Raw genomic sequence first — 21,835 nt, forward strand, 5'->3', positions numbered from 1 at the left:
GAGATCTGGCCACCTGCTGCCGTTTGTCTTGCTGACATTTGATTTCTGTTTCTGCTGGTGGTCTTCCATATTTTCTTCAGCCTTTTACAGTGTCAGACACATCTTGGTTTGGTCTTATTTTCAGATAAGCTCTTTTCGGAAACTATACCTTTTTATCAATCTAACAAACTAGCTTTACTGTTGGAAGACTATTCCTTTATGACTGTCACATATCTGGAAAAGGTGACACACTTGCTCCCTTTTGTGTGTGTGTTGCTTAGATAACCTTTATTTGCTTTTTCCATCCTTATTCTATTTAAACAGGTGGATCATCTCCTCCTAAGTGTGGTTTGAAACAAGCTTGAAGTAGTCTGACTGTTAGGAACTAGTCCACTGAAGCTGTCATAGACTGTCTCTGAGAGCAGGAAAACTGGGATTGCAAGTTCAGAACACATTAAGATGAATTTCCATTTTTGGACTTACAATAGTATTTCATATCCATGGTTCAAAAAACTTTTAAAAGTATAAAGGTATATAATACAAAAATTGGAGGACTCTCTCTCAAATCAGTTTGCAATTCAAACTGCCAGAAGCAACACTCTTAGCAATTGGATTTGTGTCTTCTGGATATTTTTCAGTGCACAGTCAGATAAAATATTTATTTTAAAAGTTGAATCGTGTATATATTTCTAAACTTTTCGTGCTTTGCTTCTCAAACTCAGGATCATAGGAAGAACAAATGAAAGCATAGGAATAATTACATTTTGTTGAAAAGCGTTTTCACTCTGCCTGAGTTTAGGAAAACTGAATTATAGTGGTTTTTTGTGAGGGCTGACTTTGCTATTCTGCTTTCAGAATTCTTTCTAATCTCTACAGGAGTGAAAAGTCCAACTTGTCAATTAGGTTAAAATTATCTACATTTTTCCAGATTGTAAATTGGTGCTGTCGTAATCCATTTTACTGTTTTTGTAAGCAGTATTATTGTTATACATTTGTACACTATTTATTCACAGGGGAAACATTAAAAGGCAGGCTTAGCTTCATCTAAATTGAAATAGAGATAATAATAGTTTCTTTGAAATAGCTGAGATCTAAGTATATAGTACAGAATGACAACCTTCATTTTTTATTGTGTTATGAATATCTTAAAGAAGATCTGCCAAGTTACTTGCTTATCTTTACAATTACAGTATTTGCGATAGAAAAATTAGACTGTGGTATTGTTTAAAAACATGTCAATCCAATATTCATGGAGAAGAAAACAATAGTTTTCATAGTTGATAAATTATATACTTATTAAAGTGCCACTTCTGATCAAATAAGCATGGTATATCATTATAGGCTCGGTTTGATGTTGTAACATTGTTATTTTTAGCAATTACTTTAAACCTGGTATTTTAGAGAGAGATTGTATTCCTCTGAACCAGGGTGACAGATGCAGGGACGGACAAATAATTCAAAGGGAAGATTTAAATTATGTGTAGTTTGGGGGGTGCTGTTAGAAGTGGAAGTAATTCTGCCCATGACAGAAGGGATTTAACCCAGAAAACTGTGGCAGTAGTGGGCAGATTTCTGATTTTATCTGGGTGTCATAATTAGGCATTTCACTGGAGGTGTTTTCTGGATAAGAGACGGACTGGCAAGGATTTACTGGAGCTTGGAGATAAATGGAACCGGCAGCTGCCGCCTCTTGGAGAAGTAAATAGAGAGAATCAGTTTTCATTGTTATCAGTAAGCTGACCTCAGAAAGCACAGATGTGAGCTTTCTTTCTTTTTTTCTTTTTTTTTTTTGCAAGTTATATTTTTTATTAATACTTTTGTTTTTCTATTGGTAACCCTTTCAGCTTTAAACCCTATTCTTTTTTTTTATTTCAAGCAAATATGAGAACACAAACATTTTGGTTGCATTGATGTGAGCTTTCTTTTCAAACGGAATCAAGTATTCACCCTCAAGGATAAGGATGTTTGTAACAGGATAATGTTAATACTTCTTAAATGAGAAAACCATATATGAATACTGAGACTGTTGCTACCTGGGAGGGTTATTTATTGACCTGTGCCTTCGTCAGAGCTTCAGATGTGAGAGGAATGTTGCTAATAGAATCACGTAATGACATTTGCCATTAAAAAGTCCCATCGCAATTAGTAGATTCAGAATTCATCGAGTCCTTTTGCTCCGTGTCACACTCATCGCCTCTGTGACAGCCTTCCTTTCCTACTTAGCAAATCCAAGCCTGGTAGCTGGAGCCCCAGGAAGTTGTTAAAGCAATTAAAGGCTTCTGTCTCCCAGCACATTGCTTGGTTACCATAGTATCCTCTGCTTCCAAGTCTCTCCTGATGATGTCAGTATGCATACAGGGGTTGTTCAGAGCATCTACGTGGGGATGATTCACCCCCGCAATAAAAGCCCCTCTCCCGTTGCTCGCTTTCCAGTACAGATTTCATTCCTGTCTAGCAGTGGAAGGTAAGTGCCTTGTTTTGCATATTTGAAGAATTACTAAATGCCTCTGTTATTCTGTTTCAGGTTTCTTGCTTTCTAAGATATAGTATTGACTGAGATCAGTGAATGGAAGCATTTCAGCCAATTAGCTAGAACAGATTTACAGTTCTGTACTTAAAGTGTGTGTTTGTGTGCGGGGGCATGCCCACGTGGGGTAGGCTCACAAAGATAACTGTGAATGCACAATGTAATGCCAGGGAAGCAGCAACCGCGCACACACAGGGGCGCTTTTTATTTCAAACTATTTGCAATATATAAATTCCTTCAAATGTTTCGACAAATGTCACAGGACAAGTGGGGCCATTTCTTAAAGTGTGTAAATTATGCATTTTTACTGGGATTTTATCTATTTTATCCAGTTTAAACAATCTTAACGTTTGACATTTCTAAGAGGACATGGGAAGATATGAATTGAAAGAAGGACCAAGTTGGGCTGAGAATTTACCTGTTACAGAAATTGAAACTTGTATCGTAGGACAAAGATTTAGTTAGTCACAAAGAGATGTATGAAGTTCAAAGTAGATTGGTAACCATATGTTTTACTTACGTCATACTTTTATTGTTTTTTACTGTCTCATAATTTGATGGTAAAAATAATGCTTCTGTTATTGTGATGAATGAAATTAGTGCTTCATGAAAGTTTTCCTTAAATACATATCCGTCCTTCTTGAGGATAAACTGGCTGTGTTCAGCTTTATGAAAGGACTGAAATACTGTAGAACCATTTATAACATTCAGGTAGAAGAGCCATGAATGAATATATTCCTTAAGAAGTTAGTTTTCTGTTTTAGTTTTTTCCCCCACAGTGTTCAGTTAGTTTTATTCCCCTCATCAATAAACAAAAAGTGATGAGGAACACAAAACCCATTTTCTCTCTATCCCCCTACTTCTGAAATCTCTTCATTCTGAGAGTTCTGCTCATATGACAGTGTTACTCATGCATTTATTTGCTGTCTTTGATTCTCAGGGGACTATTTCAGTATGTTCTGTGAAGAATGTAATGCTTGGTTTAAATAGAGGTGATAGGAAAAGGCAGTTTCTAATTAATGAATAGATAGCTCTTTGCAAGAGAAAAAAGAACAAGAAGTGGAGTGGGTGGGGAGGGGAAGGCTCCCATTTCTTTATATGGCTGAACCTTTATTCTGTGTAGAAAGTAAGCAGATGGCTTTGTTGAGAGGTTGGTAAATGGTTTAGACTGTCCTTCTCTAGAGAGAAATCTAAAATTTGTATTTTGTTTCTCTTATTTTTGGAGTCTTCTGGAATATACCCTGCTGTCTAACTTGCTTTATTTCTGCCTGAGATTATGTTAGTGAATTGATGATACTCTTTATTCCTCTTCCAGTAAAGAATCAGTGATCCCCAAAATCTATGGCACAAAAAAAAGTAGCAGTGAAAAATAGTCGTGAAAGAGTGTAAAACAATGTTTAAAAGTTCAAATTCGCTTGCAAGTAAAGGACATGTCTTATCTTAAATATGATAAAAGCTTATTCTTTGAATTTCTTTGTGCACTGAAAATATGCTAAAATACTTTGACTTAATTTCTTCACTCTTTTGAGTACTTAATCCTATTTGTAATTGCTAGTTACTTGCTATAAAAAGTTACTAAAAAGTAGGAAAAAAATTATCATAGTACTTTATTTATTATTTATAGTATTATCATACTACTTAATTATATTATGGTAGGTTAAATATTAAAGAAATTGAGTCAATCTAAATTGTTTCCATACAACATGTTTAAAACCTTTTTATTGAAACATTTTTATAATGCTTGTTTTGGGAAAAAAACTCTTACATTCTAGGCTAAATTATATGAGGTTTGTGTTCTTTGCTGCATTAATGTTTTGGGTGATATAATTTAACTTCTTGAGTAGCTAAGTCTTTGTAATAATATTATAATAAAAAATACTTCTGCAACTTGAACTCTTAAAATAGCCATGAAAATATTCTTCTGCTGACTTGACTGATAGGAGTAGCACTTTATATATAGTGTACTATAAAGATTACAATTTTCTTCATGCTTGATTCAGGAAGTGGTTCTAAGCAGTTTTAGGCAGAGTGATTCTAAAAATTGGTTCAGGAAAGTTTTCATTTTATTTTTATGTCATAGTAAGAATGTTCTAAGTTTTACACATACTTAAACTTGTTCTTGCTGAAATATGGAAATGGGAGGCCTGTAGACGTTATCAGCATGAAATGAATGAAAGCAGAAAAAGTATCACCTCAGCTCTCACTAGAAAGACAAGTTAAATCAAACCAGTATCCAAAAGAGATAGAGGAAGCCATATGGACATCGTGACCTGGAAATAAACATTTTGTCCAGTGATAGGAAACTCCACTTGTGAAGCATTGGTTAAGTGCTTTACCCAATTTTCACTCAGTAGCACAGCCAGGGCTCTATGGAACCTGGGTGCCCACAATTTTACAGGCCAGATTTCATTTTCATAGCACACACTCCCTAGTTGGAGTTGAGTGTTTTGTACTAGTCAACTTTTAAACTTAATTTTTTTCCCCCAAAAGGAATGATTAAAGTAGTATAATAACTAGGAAGACCTATTAGTTTTCTAATATTGGCTGGAACAAATTACCACAAACTTGGTGGCTTCAAGAATACAGATTTGGCTGGGCATGGCAGCTCATGCCTATAACCCTAGTACCTTGGAAGGCCAAGGCAGGCGGATCTCTTGAGGTCAGGAGTTTGAGACAAACCTGAGTAACATAGTGAGACCCCATCTGCACAGAAAGTACAGAAGTTAGCCAAGTGTGGTGGTGTGTGCCTGTAGTACCAGCTACTTGGGAGGTTGAGGCAGCAGGCTCGCCTGAGCCCAGGAATTTGAAGCTGCAGTGAGCTATGATGACACCACTGCACTCTAGCCTACGTGACAAAGCAAGACTCTGTCTCAAAAAAAAAAACAAAACAAAAAACAAATTTATTATCTTACATTCTGTTGGTTACAAGTCTGACAGATCTCAGTGAACGAAAACAGCAAGGTGTCAGCAGGGCTACATTTTCTTTCAGGAGGCTCCAGGGGAGAATCCATTTCTTTATCTTTTCCAGATTCTAGAGGCCACCTGCATTCCTAGGCTTCTGGCCACTTCCCTCCATGTTTATAGCTAGAAAGTGCAGACTGAATGTGCACACTGCCACCTCTCAGATTCTCTGCTGCCAGGAAAAGTTCTCCAGTTTAAAAGGCTCATGTCATTAGATTGGGCCCACCTGGATAATCCAGGATAATCTCCCCCATTTTAAGGTCCTTAATCTTAATCACATCTGCAAAATCCTTTCTGCCATGCGAATTAACATATTCACAGGTTCTGGGGGTTAAGATATAATATCTTTGGAGGCCATTATTCTGCCTGCCGCAGAAAGATGACAAAATTCATGGCCGATTTTATCAACATTAAACTCAAAAATCCAATATTTTTTACTGAAAACTATAAGTTAAATCAGTGATTGCCAATAGAAAATGAAATTTTGATCCATTTCACTCGATGCAGTCATCCTCAAGGATATTAAAATGCCTCAAGATAATTAATGAGGGAAAATCAGATTAGAAAGAAATGTTTCACCAACTCGAATGTTCAAAACTCTAAGGTACAGCTGTGAGCCTCATAAAGTGACACTATTCTCAGTTTAATATTTTTATTGAGAGGCTCACATCAGATGAAGTTAATTAAACAAAACTGATTTGGGACTACAAAAATTCCATTAGTTAACTCCTATGTGAATGAGCCTGGGTTTCTTTAGAAACCGAAGGGTAATGGCTGGGCCACTAGAGACCCAAATGTGAGATCTAGTAACCCTGAGTTTTGAATAACACTGTCGATTATGGATCTGGCATTAAGCCACGTGAGTCACAAGACCCAGCAGGTGAATCTGGCAGGTATACCTTACAGGGTTTCCTAGGACAGGCACAATGTATTACCACAATCATCTAATTGTAATAGAGCTGTTCGCCTCTAGACTTGAGGAAAATATAGTTTCTTTTATTGCTCACATTCTGTGTTAATCATACATTTGAGCCAATTCATAGCATATGGGGCCATCCATACTAAGAATAAGATAATTTATGTCTAGTAGTAGTGTTTTTTTTTTTTTTATTTCAGAATATTATGGGGATACAAAATGTTTTGGTTACATGGATTGCCTTTGTACTGCTTGAGCCAAAGTTATAAAGTGTGCCTATCACCCAGGTAGTGTGCATTGTACCTGTTAAGTGTGATTTCATGCATGCCCTCCTCCCCCCTCCCACCAGCATGATTTCTGTTGAGTTTTACTTCCATCTGTGCATATGAGTACTGATCCAGTTCCAATTTAATAGTGAGTACACGTGGTGTTTGTTTTTCCATTCTTGTGATACTTCATTTAGGAGAATGGTCTCCAGTTCCATGCAGATTGTTGCAAAAGGTATTAATTCATTTTTAATGGCTGAATAGTACTCCACTGTGTACATAAACCACATTTTATTAATCCACTCACAAATTAATGGGCACATGGGTTGATTCCACATCTTTGCGATTATGAATTGTCTGCAATAAACATTCTAGTGCAAGTGTCTTTTTGATAAAAATGACTTCTTTTCCTGTTGGTAAATACCCAGTAGTGGGATTGCTCAATCAAATGGTAGGTCTACTTTTAGTTCTTTGCAGAATCTCCATACTATTTTCCGTAGAGGTTGCACTAGTTTGGAGTCCTACCAACAGTATAAAAGTGTTCCTGTCTCTCTACATCCATGCCAACATCTATGGTTTTGGGACTTTTTGATAAAAGCCATTCTCACTGGGGTTAGGTGATGCCTCATTGTGGTTTTGATTTGCATTTCTCTGATGGTTAGTAACACTGAGCATTTTTTCATATGTTTATTGGTCATTAGTCTATCTTCTTTTGAAAAGCCTCTGTTCATATCTGTTGCCCCTTTTTTAATGAGCTTGTTTGATTTTTCCTTGCTGATTTGCTTGAGTTCTTTGTAGATTCTGGTTATTTGCCCTTTATCGGATGTGTAGCATGCAAATATTTTCCCTCATTCTGTGGGTTGTCTATTTGCTCTGTTGTTTGTTTCCTTGGCTGTGCAGAAGCTTTTTTAATTTAATCAAGTCTCATTTATTTTTGTTGTTGCTGTGATTGCCCTTAGGGTCTTCTTCTTTTCTTAGGCTGATATCTAAAAGAGTTTTTCCGGCATTTTCTAGTTTTCCTGACATTTTCTAGCAGTAGCTTTTTATCCATTGCTAGTGGTAAAAGATACAGAAGAGAAACTACTGTAGCATGTTAGTTTTGGACAGAAAGCTTAAAATTACATTTTGCTGTGGTTCTCTGAAGAAAAGGAGATGGAAAGAAAGCCAGCTGTTTTCCTGTTCATATTCTTTTTAATTGTTGGAATCATTTTCTGGAGAAAAAAACTAAATCATACCAACAGTACCTAAGGACCCTTGCTTAGAATACAATGGTTTGTGGAAAGCACATTTCTTTGCAAGGAGTAATTATTTTGACACTGAGTCTTTTTGGTACCATAGTACAACAACCTTAGGATTCTATATAAAAGCAAAATTAGATTCTATATAAAAGCAGAATCTGATTTTATGCCATCATGGGATTTATTGGTCAAAATATCATCCTTCAAGGAGAGATATTATTTAGCAATGAAGTTAAAAATTAAAACCAACTGGTTATTCAATTTAACAAACAATGAAATAGCCATGTATCTATAAAAATATCTCTATAAATAAATAGATATATTTAGTTCTTACTTGATATACATATTAAGCTCTATTCAATGTTCAGTTTCTATTATCTATTAATAGCATACACCAGTTCAAGTGCTCACATAAATAACAAAACCCAAACACCTGTAAACATTTGATCATTTTTAGAAATGTATACAGAATATTACATTCAATACCAATTTTCCCCTGCTACAGTAAATTAGAGTGAGTAGAGATTAAATCTCTGTATTCTGCTTAAAAACAAACCTCACAGTGCTGTTGCCTTCTCTGTGATAGAAGAGACTGTTTAATCTTTAAATCATTCTGAACTGGCTCAGTTGCTTTACTAATCCTTTTACTTTGTTAAAAATTATCTTAGAAGTTTATCATTGAGACAAATAAGAGATAAAGGAACTAAGAGAGATGAGAGTTCTGAGGTTTTGAATCTTATTTGGTCAGTGGGTGGTACATAAGATAGAAGCAGACTTAAAAATCAAAAACTTAAAAGATTATTGATTTTTCACTATTTTGCAAACTAGTTCAGAGCTTTATTTCTAGGGGGAATTTTTCCTTTTAATGACAGTAAAGTCATGCAGCAAGTAAGTGATGGAACTGAGAAGTTGTCCTAAGTCTTAACTACTCCAAAGGCTTTGCAGATCAGAGAACCACTGCAAGCTCCATTTTTCTTAGTGATCTTGCATTCAGTGTTGTTATCCTTTCATTTATTGTTGCTTTAATTTTACTTCCACATTTAAAATGGGGCGAAACTTACAGAAAGAAAAGCAGTTATTGAAATTGTTTATGAAGAAAGTTTTTTTATTTTAATTTAAATTTGTGGAATGTCCTTATTTTAGGCCCATTTCTGCTCCAGTAGCGAGAGTCTTAGAATAATACTTTCATTAATTCCTCTAAAGTAGTCTGCTTTGGAATGAGGATTAATGGAAATAAAGGGTACCCTTTCTGCAAGCTAAATCTTATGGCCTGGGGCAAATCTGGAGAAGGCTGAGCAGCAGTACCTTAAGGGGCATGAAGACATAGGAACAAATGCTTGCCATCTTCTGCTGGGGGTTTTCTGGGACCAGTGCACTGTGAACTAGCCAGGTGGACAATCTTAGGGAAGACTGTGCCCCATGCCTGTTGGCCCCATGTCTATCCTACATGACTTTACAAAAAGTAAGGAGCATGTGGTGGGTGCAGAAGGCTGGTTCCTGGATGTTGCTGCAGCCACGATGGGAAACAGAGCTGGTCTTACATGCTTTTTCTCTATGCCTAGGGGACAGGAGAGGGGAGGCAACTGGAGACCATTAGGTCACCTTCGGTGTTCATAAGTCAAGGACTGAGCTCACTAACGCAAAGATTTTAATAAATTCAAACCTTCCAATAGCAAATTTATGCCACAATTTAAGCTCAGCACTTCCCCAAGAATCTCAGTAGAGAAAGTGACAGAGGAATATGATTTACCAATTGTAATATTAGAGTAGGAAAAGAGTCAAGTGGCGCTGTTTTCCTTATTGGCAAAGGTCAGTTCTGTCCGTTTCAATCAACGTGCAATCTCAGTAATTACTATTGAATGCCCTCACGTGCGTGATGGTGCACCAAGTGCAATACGGAATTAATCAAAGGACAATGTGACACCCAGATCTCAAGGAGTTTCAGCTAAGAGCATGACTATATATGGGGAATAATTTTCTTATTGTTTAATAATTATTATTGTTTTATTTTCATGGTAATTCTTGCCAAGCAGCAAATTCCAGTTGGAATTTAATACATTTGTTTTATTAATATTTGCATTCAACTAAAGAGCAAATTTTTCATAAAATTCTAAATGAATTACTATATTTACTTGGTAGTGGATCTATTGTTATCCTGTTAAGCTTTTTATTCTCCCCTCCAACCTCTCAGCCTCTCTCAGTCCCATTTGTGCAACTGTAAAACTCACATATGTTTCTTTTGTGTTCTATCATAAAACTTATCTTTTTCTCTCTTTCTCATACACACCCACATGTGGAACACAAGTATACATACACTCACATGCACAGACTCAGAGTTACTTTACAATGAACTCTTCCCAACCTGGTCCTTCTCTTTACTCTTGTTTCCATCTCCTTTTAGTCTCCCTATAACATTGATTTTAAGCAACCTACTCCTGTTTTTTTGAACCTCCACTGAGTGTAAAGCCCCCATTCCTCCTTACACCCCACACTGTGGTGATCCCTGCTTGTACAATTACCAGTATTTCCTTCAGATGGGAAGAAGGTAGGTAAAATTAAAGAAGAGAGTGAGCAGAAGGAAGGGACATGGTTGGTTATAGAATGAAGAAACTTAAGACAGAATTTGCAGACCAGGAGAAAGGGAACCGAAACAGAACAGTAAGGTTGTGTTGGAGACTGTAGTCTTGGTAGGACATAGGAAGAGGTAAAGAAGCAGCAGCTGAAAAATTTTTTTTAATGTTTTAACAGGCATTATATGGTGAGTGGAATAGATTACTTACATATTGAATCTCCTGCATTAAATTACCGGTTTATACTTTTCAACTAGCTAAAAATCAAGTTTAAATACTTCAAAACTTTACTGGCCAGGTGTAGGGGCTCATGTCTGTAATTGTAGCACTCTGGAAGGCTGAGGCGAGAGGATCACTCAAGGTCAGGAGTTTGAAACCAGCCTGAGCAAGAGCGAGACCCTGCCTCTAATAAAAATAGAAAGAAATTAATTGGCCAACTAAAAATATATAGAGAAAACTAGCCTGGCATGGTGACGCATGCCTGTAGTTACTACTGGGAGGCTGAGGCAGGAAGATCGCCAGAGCCCAGGAGTTTGAGGTTGCTGTGAGCTAGGCTGACACCACGGCACTCTAGCCTGGGCAACAGAATGAGACTGTGCCTCAAAACAAAAACAAAAACAAAAAAACCTTTATTAATATTTCTTTGACACCACCGCAACTCTAGCCGACATTTCTCAGTCTTGGGTGCTAAACTTTTAAAATGAAGTCCCTTCAGTCTATTTAGAAATAACTTGTATTTTCTAAATGAAACCTAATGCAAGTTGTTCTTATACCCAAATCCAATGTATGTCAGACTTGATAGTTATCTAGAATTGTCTCCTAGCATGTTAGCTCTAGGAAGATTTTCCAGTTAGTTTGAACCATTGTTGAAAGACAGGTTGTGCAGAAACAATAGCTTGAAATTTGTCTAGACTTAACTAAAATGTTCAAAGTTGGAAGAACAATTGATTTTTCTACTCAGTGTAGTGTCTGTTGTAACAATCTCCTTTATTGATTTGATTTACAGTCTATGTCTTTTTGTGTCATAGCAGATGTTGCACTGCTTAGCTGCTTTCAAATTTACATGTTTGAGATTTTTTTTTGTTATTGCAGTAATGTCAAAGAAATGTAGGGTTTAGTGGTTTTTAAACTTAGACTTTGGCAAAAAGAAAAAGATCATTGTTGATGAAAGGTTTCAGTGAGTCATCTAGAAATTTATACTTAGGATTCCTGACAGCCAGTAATTATCAGATTGCAGTTATTTTTCAGAGGTATTTATCCTGAGTTGAGGTTTTATCCTATTGATGATCCAAATCATGAATTAATTCTCATGCTAATCTAATAGTTTAACTCAGTAGTCACTCTGCCAGCCTGTGTAAAAATTACTATATTACTGCCAGACACACATTTTAAATTCTTTGCCACAAAAGCAATGTTGGGCCCAAATAATTAAGGTATCCTCTGCCTTAAAAAACTTACATGATAGTAGGAGAGAGAAGATGAGAATACAAGGATGTGATACTGCACTGATACAAACGCCCCTATTTCTTTTCTCTCCTTCACAGCAAAACTGCTCAAGTGTAGTCTGTACATGTTGTCTCCTGTTCTTTTCCTCCTGGTCTCTCTTTTTCTTTTGGAGAGGGTAGACCATGGCTTCCTTTTTATTTATTGGATGCTTTGTAGATGCCATGCAGGTCTAAAAATTACACTGTTAAAAGATTATTTAAAAACTGACCAGGACTAAGGCACCAGAACTCCAAATCAAAAGCAAAAAGGAATAGGGGTGGTGGGCTGGGGGGTATTCCTCCAACATCACCCAAATCCAGAAAATGAGGATCCTGAGCTCCTTCACAGGCCAGATCCAGGGTTTGGGCCTTGGGCTTACTCTCAGGTGAGGGGCTGGCTGAGTCCAGACATGGACAAACATAACTGGAAGGAGGATAGGAAATGGACTGGTACTGTCCAGTAGTAGATGAGATATCAGAGTGCAGCTAAGGCAGGTTGGGGGGCAGGGGAGAGGCTAGGGGAGCAGAACTGCAGCAGTGCAGGAGGATAGCCCCAGGGTCCTGTCCTGAGCAGCTGGTCAGGGTGGCTGCTGTTAGTCCCAGATGGAGCACCAGACCCTGAGCCCAGGCAGAGAACACACATGTTGTGGGTCCACTTAGTGAGCTGGGGTTCGTCATCCACCAGCTTAGACTTGAGGTGCCCCTTGTAGGCCAGGATGTCTCCAGGCCACTTGGTGATTATCTGCTTCTCACAAACCCAAATTTCATGTGCAACCTGCTGAATGTGTCTGAAGTCATGGCTGACTAGCATCATACCACCTTCAAACTCATTGATAGCATTTGCCAGCATGTGTTTGGCCTCAATATCAAGGTGATTGGTGGGCTCATCTAGGAAGAACAGGTAGGGGTTCTGCCTGGCCAGCCAGACACACTTAGCACTTATGCCCATCCGATAGGTTCCAAATTGGACTCACCTGTTGTTTTCCAGTGAGACCATGTCACCCAATGATCCTCCTCATTTCTTCTTTCCCCTTGATCTCTGGGCAGCACTTCATCATGTACTCCAAAGGTGAGAGATCTAAGTCCAGCTGCTCTTGTAAATGCTGATGGTTAATGCCCTATTTTGAATGACAGTGTTTTTGGATCTTCCCATCTGTGGGTAGTAGCTCTCCATTTAGTGGCTTCAGAAAATCTGACTTCCCTGCTCCAGTGGGCCCTACCAGAGTCACTCATGTGTTGAGGCCAATGCCAAAGTCTAGATTATTGTAGATGCAAGGTCTATCTTTTATATACTTGAAGCTTACATTTTGTACCATAATGATGGGTGGTGGGATCTCACCACGTGGTGGGAAATAAAATGACAATGTCTTGTCATGCTCATGACCCTCTCTGTCAGTCCTGATGCTATCATTTTCTGTAGCATCTTCACCTTGCTCTGTGCCTGCCGGGCTAGCTTGGCACTGCCATGACCAAACCTAGCAATGTAGTTGTGTACAAAATCTGATCCTGCTGCCTAGGGAATCTCTCTGTCTGGTTCTCCTCCAGCTCCAGCCGTGTCTTCATGTACTGATCATAATTACCTACATAATTCTTCAGTTTTTTGTTGTGCATGTGAATGATGTTGGTAGGGACATCATTCAGAAAATCCTGGGAATGGGAGATGAGGACCAGCCTGTGCTTAAAAGTTTTTAGTTGTTCTTCCAAACACACACAAGCATCCATATCCAGGTGGTTGGTGGGCTTGTCCAGGAGCAGCATGAAGGGCCAAATAAAGAGGGCTCTGGCAAGGGCAGCCCTCATCCTCCAGCCCCTACTGAAGTCTTTGAGTTTCTCCTGTTTCATGGCAGGTGTGGAACCCAGTCCATGTAAGACTCACAAGGCCCTCATCTCCACCTTGTTGGCATCCAGTAACTGCAGGCGCTGGTAGGGCTCACCCTACCACCGTGAGTGTCCCACCCTCCGTCCTCATGAGCCAGCTGCTCAGCCTTCCTCTCCAGCATGACCCGCTCTGTGTCAAATTCCATAAAGCACTGCAAGGGTGTCTTGTCACTAGGGGGCATCTCTTGAGTCAGCTGGTAGATGGCAACGTGCTGGCAACATTTCCTGATAGCAGAGAAGAAGCATGGACTTTCCAGTTCCATTTAAGCCAGTGAGGCCATAGTGATGGCTTGAGTTTAATTCCAGTTTGCTATCACTGAGCAGCTCTTGACCATGGAAGGTGAGGGAGAGATTGATAATGGGGACATCAGTACTGTTAGGGTGAGAGGTCAAGACACCAGTGACAGCTCAAGCAGCAGCTTTCTTCATCTCAAAGTCCTCTAGCTCCTGGTCCACAGATCCATTTCTGTAGTCTGCCTGCCATTGACCTCATTGTCCTCCTCTGCCTCCTGTGGTTCTGTTACTGCATCTCTGTTTTCTTCACGTCCCTTTCCGGGCCGCTGTCAAGCTTTGGCAGCTTCCTTCTTTTTGGCTGCCTTCTTCTTGCCCAGCTCAGAGGGCGTGGTGATAAACCACAGGGGGAGGTTTCTCGTCTTTCAAAGAGAGCTGGGCCTCACGGAGTGGCCTCTACCTCCTGGTCAATCTTCATCCACTTTTCAGAACTCACCTCTCCATCCAAACTGCTTGTGTCAGGGTTACCTGTGGCATCAGGTCAAGACAGTGGTCAGTTTTCTGTCCTCTTCTGACTTCACTTTTCACCATCATTTGAAACAGGTGGTCATGCTTTACTCCTACAAGCACCAGGCTCTTCTAGTTTTCCTTAAACCTAACTTGCTGTTCTTTTCAGTCTCGTTTGCTGGTTCTTATCATCTTTCTGACTCTAAAAGAGTATCCCAAGGTTCAATCCTAGTTTCTTCCCTATTGAAACTTACTGTCTTAGTGATCTTATTCTCTCTTTAACTTTAAATTCCATCTATAATCTGACAGTTTCTAAATTCATATTGCTGATATGAATATGAAATTCATATTGCTGATATGAACCTCTCTCATGAACTTTAGACAATATATTTCTGCTTGGGATATCCTAAACATAACGTCCCAAACTCCTGATTATCCCCTTGAACCAAACCTGCTCTTCCTATAGTTTTTCCTATCTTGGTCATCCCAGAAATCATCAATATTAACATTTTGTTATGTGTCTTTCCAGGCCTCTGTGGGTATGCATGCTTAATCCTCACTCCCACTCATGAGATTATATATTGTGTGTATTGTTTTTCTCTAGCTGTTTACATGTTTTGTATGCTCTCCGAATTCTTTAGAAACCTAGTTTTTAATAGCTACTGGGTTGTACCACAATTTGTTAACTAACCCCTTATTCATGAATACTGTATTGCTACTCATGACTTACTATTAGAATTAAAACTTAAAAAAATTATTCTAGTTTTGCACTATCCCAATATGGTAGCCACTAGTTACATGTGCCATTGAGCACTTAAATGTGGCCAGTCCCAATTAAGATGTGCTCTGAATGTGAAATACAAACCAAATTTCAAAGACTTAATTTGGAAAACGGGTGTAAAATATTTTATTAATAATTTATTTTATATTGATTACTTATATTGATGCTTATATTGAATTACTTATATTTTATTTTATATTGATTACTTATATGTAATTACTTGTTGAAAGAATATTTTGTTTATAATAGGTTAAATATGATATATTTTAAAAATTGACTTTATCATTGTCTTTTTGCTTTTTTAAATGTGACTATCAGAAAATTAAAAATTACGTGTGTGGTTCACATTATATTTCTATTGGAAAGTGCCATTTTCGTTGCTCAGGTCAAAAACCTTGGAGTCATTCCTTCCTCCTCTCTTCTTATACTCTATAACCTATTAGTGCTACCTTTGACATACAGCCAGACTCTGACCATTTTTCACCACCTGCATTACCACCAGTCAGGTCCAAGCCATCATTACCTCTCACTTAGGTTTTTGCAACAGCCCCTTACCTTGTCTCCCTTTAATTAATCTCTGTATAGTGGCTACAGCGATTCTTTCAAAATGTATGTCAGATCATGTCTCTCCATTCTTCAGAAGCCAAGCCCTAACAGGCTGGCCCCCTTCTCCCCTCTGACTTTATTTCTGCACTTTCCCTAGCACAGGGCAAACTCATTTCCCACTCTAGGCCTCTACAGTTGCTCTTACCCCTGCCTGGAGTACTCCTCTTCACATAGCTGCAGGGCCTGTGCCTTTACCCCTTTCAGGTCTTTGCAGGGCACATGAAACCTGCTTTAAAACTAAAACTGTTCTGTAAGAAGTTACTAATAACTATCAGATGGCTAAATATAATATGCCTTTTCCTGACCTTATCCCAGTAACTTCTTGGTAGCGCTTGACACTGCAGGTCGCCAAGATTCCCAAGAAATAAGTAGGTGAGAGGAAGCATATGGACTGTCAAGTTTGCCTCTGCCTTGGCTCATGATGTGCCCTCTGTTTACTGTGCACTGCCTTCTGCCTCTTTTGTCCCAGAGAAAGTCTACTTATCCCTCTGAATGTTTCCCCAAATCTCCAGAAGAGTAAGTCTCCCCTCCATTCTGTTACCAGTCATGCAAGGTCTTATTGTATGTGTGGCTTGCTTATTTATTTATTTATTTATTTATTTATTTATTTATTTATTACATTCAGTTATTTCCTAGACTCAGATCCTTTAGGGAAGGGGCCATCTTCATTCACCTTTATACTCCAGCTATCAGCATATTGTAAGCACTAGATAAATGCTTATTGGATGAGTCGATTTCTTTTGTTATGATGCACAGAGTTTAGAAATCTTTTCATGATGAGTATTTGTGCACACTCATACCACTTCTCAAAGTTCAAGACAGTATGATACTTTAGAGATCAGTGTGAATCCCCGAATTTACTCTCTAATCCTTGATGCCAAATATTTGGTGCTAGTGAGAGAGTGGAAGAGGAGACTGAGTTGGGAGAGTACAAAATGGAATGACAAAGGAAAGCTCTTTCTCTTTAATCCCTCCCTGTATTCTTTCCTGCTTGTTTGCACTTCCAGTAATAAAAAGATCCTGAAACCTTCCAGAGTAGAAGTATAAGCCTTAAGTTTTATATGTACTTTCACATTTTCTGTTTACAAAGTGGTGAAATAAGGTGAGATCCAGAATAAATTCATTTGTGAGAATCATAGCAAACAGATTAACAAAATAGAACAACAACAATGAAACAGCCTAATATTATTTGGGAGAAAATGAACAAGGTGTCACTTGCTAGAAAAGTTTTGAAAATGCTAATATTTCTTTTAATAAAATAATATTTTGTAATAATATGTATATAATACAGTAATGTATCAATATACAATACATATAATTACATATAATATATAATTGTGCAAATATAATATAAATTTGTATATTGTATACGTTTTCTCATTTTACTGAATTTTAGTAGGATGACCCTTATGTATCCAAAATACTTGTGTGTAATGTTTAACTTTCTCAGATATATCACCTCTTCACTTTTACTATTCATTCTTTTTATACATTAGAATTGTCTTAGAGAAGGAATGTGACACATAGCACTGCAGTAAAATAAATGTTTTGGGGAGGACATTGATACTGTTATAGGTTTTGTTCTTAGTCAACAGTGTTCCTATTTTTTGTTTTTTGGCCAGTACTATATATGGGAATTTCTACTTGCATTTATGAAAGAAAGTGTGTATTATGTCTCCTGTACTCTATGAAAATGTGCAGCTCTGGCAGTTACCCTGGATAGTTTTGCTATCGTAATTAAAACACAGATGGAGCTCATTTCTTTCCCAAGTGTTTGATTGGCAGACACTGTGATCAACACTCCTCTCTGCTGAACACATCAGCACCATCTGCCTTCAGTCTGCTTGGAGAGGGTGGTCACAGAGGAATTTCCTCATCACATGCGTCGGTTTAAATAGAGTGTATTCCTCTTGCTGAAGCCATCAAATGATTTATGAAAAATTACTTATAATATATACAGATTTCCATGACAGTTAGTTTGTAACTTAATGAAATATTCATTAATAAATGTGGCTTTTCAAAAAATTCATCACTCCCTTTCTCCAATTAAAATATTTAGAGCGTTACATAAAATTGCTACATCTTGAAAAGTTAAAGTTTCTAAATAAATTGAGCTGATGGAACATTTTATTTTTAGTGAGATCATTAGAGATGATTTCAAATCAGGGTACTGTGTTTTGAACCATTAGTACAAGCACTAGTTACAAATGAAAATACTTTACTATGCTGTCTCCTAAGCTCAACATTAAAATAGTTTAAAAGAATGTGTTAATTTTAAAATTTTTATAACTATTTGAAATAGATTATGATAAATGGTACTTCTTTATTTGGATATCAGGTTAAGAAATGCATAGAAATTTATGCTTATCCAATATCTTAAATTTATGCATATAATTAAATGGGTATTGCTTATGTAGAAAAGGATATTTAAGATATTGGAAGCACAGAAAAATGATATTTTTATGAAGAAGAAGAAAAAAGTAATTATTTCATTGTCCTAGACACATATTTTATAATGTATGATACTTGCACAAACATACAGTCTAGGTTTGTGAGGAATACACGTGTGTTATACATAATAATATAAATTCCATATATCATTAAATAATGGAAAATTAATTAGTTTGAGTTCCCTCTTCCCAGTGGATAAATAATTACAATTGACAAGATGAAAAACATACTACGTAATACTTATGGGGGAAACTGAACAGATTAAACTGTTAGCCATAGAATGTTAGACAGAACAAAGAATAAAGGAATTAGATTGAAAAACATTCTGAAGAACTCTGGAATACACTCATTGCTTGTAGTTCCTGTGGATACCCACTTATAGTAAGAGGCAAGAGTGACTTTTGGATTTTGGCAAGGATTTGAGGATTAGATTCGTAAAGCTAATCACTTCACAGTTGGAGTGAAAAATGATATGCGTATTGGAAGTGAACCAACAGAAAAGAAGAAAAATAATTATAAATGTATAGAAATTTATCATCTTCTATTACCAGAAATCTTTAAAGATAGACTTTAAATTACCTTCTCATTTTGTATAAATATATGATCACCTCCATTCAAGCTTGGAATTTTTCAAGGTAAGGATTGGAGGTGGGAAGGGAGAAAGAAGAGTTTTAACTTTAGTTATTTAAAATACATTTTAGTTTATGTAGTAAATTATATGAATTTATCCTGAGGAGCCCACACTCTCATAATGGAAAAGATGTGAATAATTTTGATATAAAAGACTGGGATAAGTATTTTAAACAGAGTGGAAGTTTAGAGAAGGGAAAAAAATTCTCCAATTCAGAGCCATCTGAGAACAACTGAAAATAAGGTTCATTCACATAAGTTCTCCTACTCTAACTGGTGCTGTTTTCTTTCCCAACTTGTTTGTCTCTCTGTGCCAGTTTTATTTTGTCAACATTTCCCACGATATATTAGTGTGCTTTAGACTGTTATATTAAAAATTTCCTTAGTTTGTCTTTCCTATTTAAAATTCTTATCTTTGGTTAAAATCTTAAACTATTACTTCCCTGTCTCTTTTCATCCTGGTAGTCAACTAACTTATCCGTATATACAAAGGGCAGATGAAGAGTGACACTAATTGAAATTGGTTGTTTTATGTCCAGTTCAAGAGAAAAAAAAAGTATGGCAATGCATGGCCTGTGTTAGATATATGAGTCTTAGAAGTTGCTAGTCATATGTTGCTATAAAAATGCATTATACTAAAATTTCTTGCTTTTGACAAAATAGAAAGATTGAAGGATTATCAATAGATGATAGGAGTTGGAATAACGCTCAGCTCGAAAGATGAAGTAGGCACATGGAAAGAAGTGTAAGACAAGGAAGCAGCAGTGTCTGACCTGATCCTGCTATTTCTTACAGCCTACACGATTCCTATGCCATCAGCAAGTTAGCCTATCTAGCTTTTTCCTGTTTGAGTTTATTCTGGGACATCATGATGTTTCTTTCTCTCTCTCTCTCTCTCTCTCTCTCTCTCTCTCTCTCTCTCTCTCTCTCTCCTTCCTCCCTCCCTCCCTCCCTCCCTTCCTTCCTTCCTTCCTTCCTTCCTTCCTTCCTTCCTTCCTTCCTTCCTTCCTTCCTTCCTTCCTTCCTTCCTTCCTTCCTTCCTTCCTTTCTCTCTCTCTTTCTTTCTTTCTCTCTTTCTTTCTTTCCTTGTTTGTTTTTTATTTTCCCTCTTTTAGATCCTAAATTCTTAAAGTCCATGCTCAATGTTACTTGTTTCCAAAATACAAAAGGCAAAACTGACTCTAGAAAGTGAGGGTAAGGATGGCCTAGGTATTAGTAATCAGGTGTGGCAAAACTAAATTGAGGAGGGTAGAAGACACAGTCCCAGAGCATGAAGAAGGTCTGATCCAGGAAACCTGCTGTTGACTTCCCATTTCCCAGCAGGTGAGGGCATGCTGGGACCCACCTGCTCAGGCAGGTGGGGAGGGGAGGGATTGGGGCTCAATAACTTACATGATGATGGCCTCAGCTCCCAGGAGGGCTGTCTAGAGCACCCAACAAGGATTAAACTTGAGCTGGTTTTGACATGTAAAGGGTCCAATCTAAGAATTTTGATAGACTAGAACTAGACTCTGGGCAGTGTCAATGTGTGAAGTCATAAATATTAAATGGATGGGATTAGGAAACTTTATGAAGAAAATAAAGATGTTCCTAAGGTACTTTGTATACATTTCAAATTTCTGATTCTTTATAGCATAGTTCGGTAGGAGGCTGGATTAGGTTCTAAGCCCCAAGTTTAGTGAATCCTTAAGTGGTCATTAACACTAACGCCTCTCCCAAGTGAAGAGAAGTTCAGCGCTACTTCCATTTTTTAAGGCTCCTGAATTATTAAAAGCTGAATGCCAACATCAAGTTACAAAAACTGCAGAGTATTGGAATGTTTACATTTAATTTGTTAAACTCCTTTTAACATATTCACTAAATATAATGGCTGGATGTGCAACGTAATTCGAGAATAATTTTAGCAATCCAATTGTAAGGCTCTTCAGCCAGCCAAATTGCCCTGTTTTCTCACTGACAATTCAGTATCTGAATAATGCATTTTTAAAACTTTTCCAAATGGATGCGATAGAGGTTATTTTTATAGGAATTGCACAATACTGAGAACAAAAAAAATTCTTAAAACTTTTTAAAATGGAAAATTCTTATAGGGAAGAGGATAGATAGATGAAGAGTGCAGAATTGTAGGGAAGAGAGATGACAGGACATACAAGGAAATATCTTTTGCTACTTCCGAATTAGATCCCTCATGTTTACACATTTTGTCACCAAAGCTGAGAGTTTTAAGACTATCAAAAGTTGTTACAGAACAGAATAAAATCACAATGTTTATTTAGCAACATTGAATTGAAATAGAGTCATAAATTGCTGTAAAAATCTTACTAAACTTTAGGGAAGAGAGTTACAAGAGAATGTAAAAACAATTATAAAACATAACTAAAAATTAATGGAATATTATACTCCTATTTTTTTATTTTAAAAACATCAAAGCTTAGAAAAATTTTTCTCTTTAAAATATTTCATTTTAACTATGTGACCATCACATAGAACTTTGCTGTGGCAAGTAATTAAACATGAAAGACTGAACAACTGGGCGATTCAGGCTTTCCTACATCTGTGCCTTGATTCCTGGAAGGAACACTGGAACAGATGTCAAACTACAATCAGGGTGAGCAATTAAAACCAAGTAATCTACGAGCATACTTAACTAGGAATTTAGAGTTATGGATCTTCTTTTTTCCCATGGGTGTTTTCTTCGGAGAGTGGGCATGAAGAAAGAAATTGGAATATGACTCAGAATCAAGCTCTAAACTTCAGTGGTCTTGAGTTTAAGTTTACTATCAGTCCTTATAATCCATGCTCATAAGTTG

General features: G+C 37.3%; 1 protein-coding gene and 1 pseudogene across 15 annotated transcripts in view; one reads left to right on the top strand and one right to left on the bottom strand.

Moving 5' to 3' along the window:
- LOC105876442 (ATP-binding cassette sub-family F member 2-like) overlaps positions 1-14,641 on the bottom strand; it is a 59,889-nt pseudogene extending 45,248 nt beyond the window's left edge.
- Positions 1-21,835, top strand: part of PAM (peptidylglycine alpha-amidating monooxygenase) — a 269,177-nt gene that overhangs the window by 46,177 nt on the left and 201,165 nt on the right. The window lies entirely within an intron of this gene.

This window comes from Microcebus murinus, chromosome 11 (assembly GCF_040939455.1).
Source record: "Microcebus murinus isolate Inina chromosome 11, M.murinus_Inina_mat1.0, whole genome shotgun sequence".
In the NCBI taxonomy this organism is placed as follows: Eukaryota; Metazoa; Chordata; class Mammalia; order Primates; family Cheirogaleidae; genus Microcebus; species Microcebus murinus.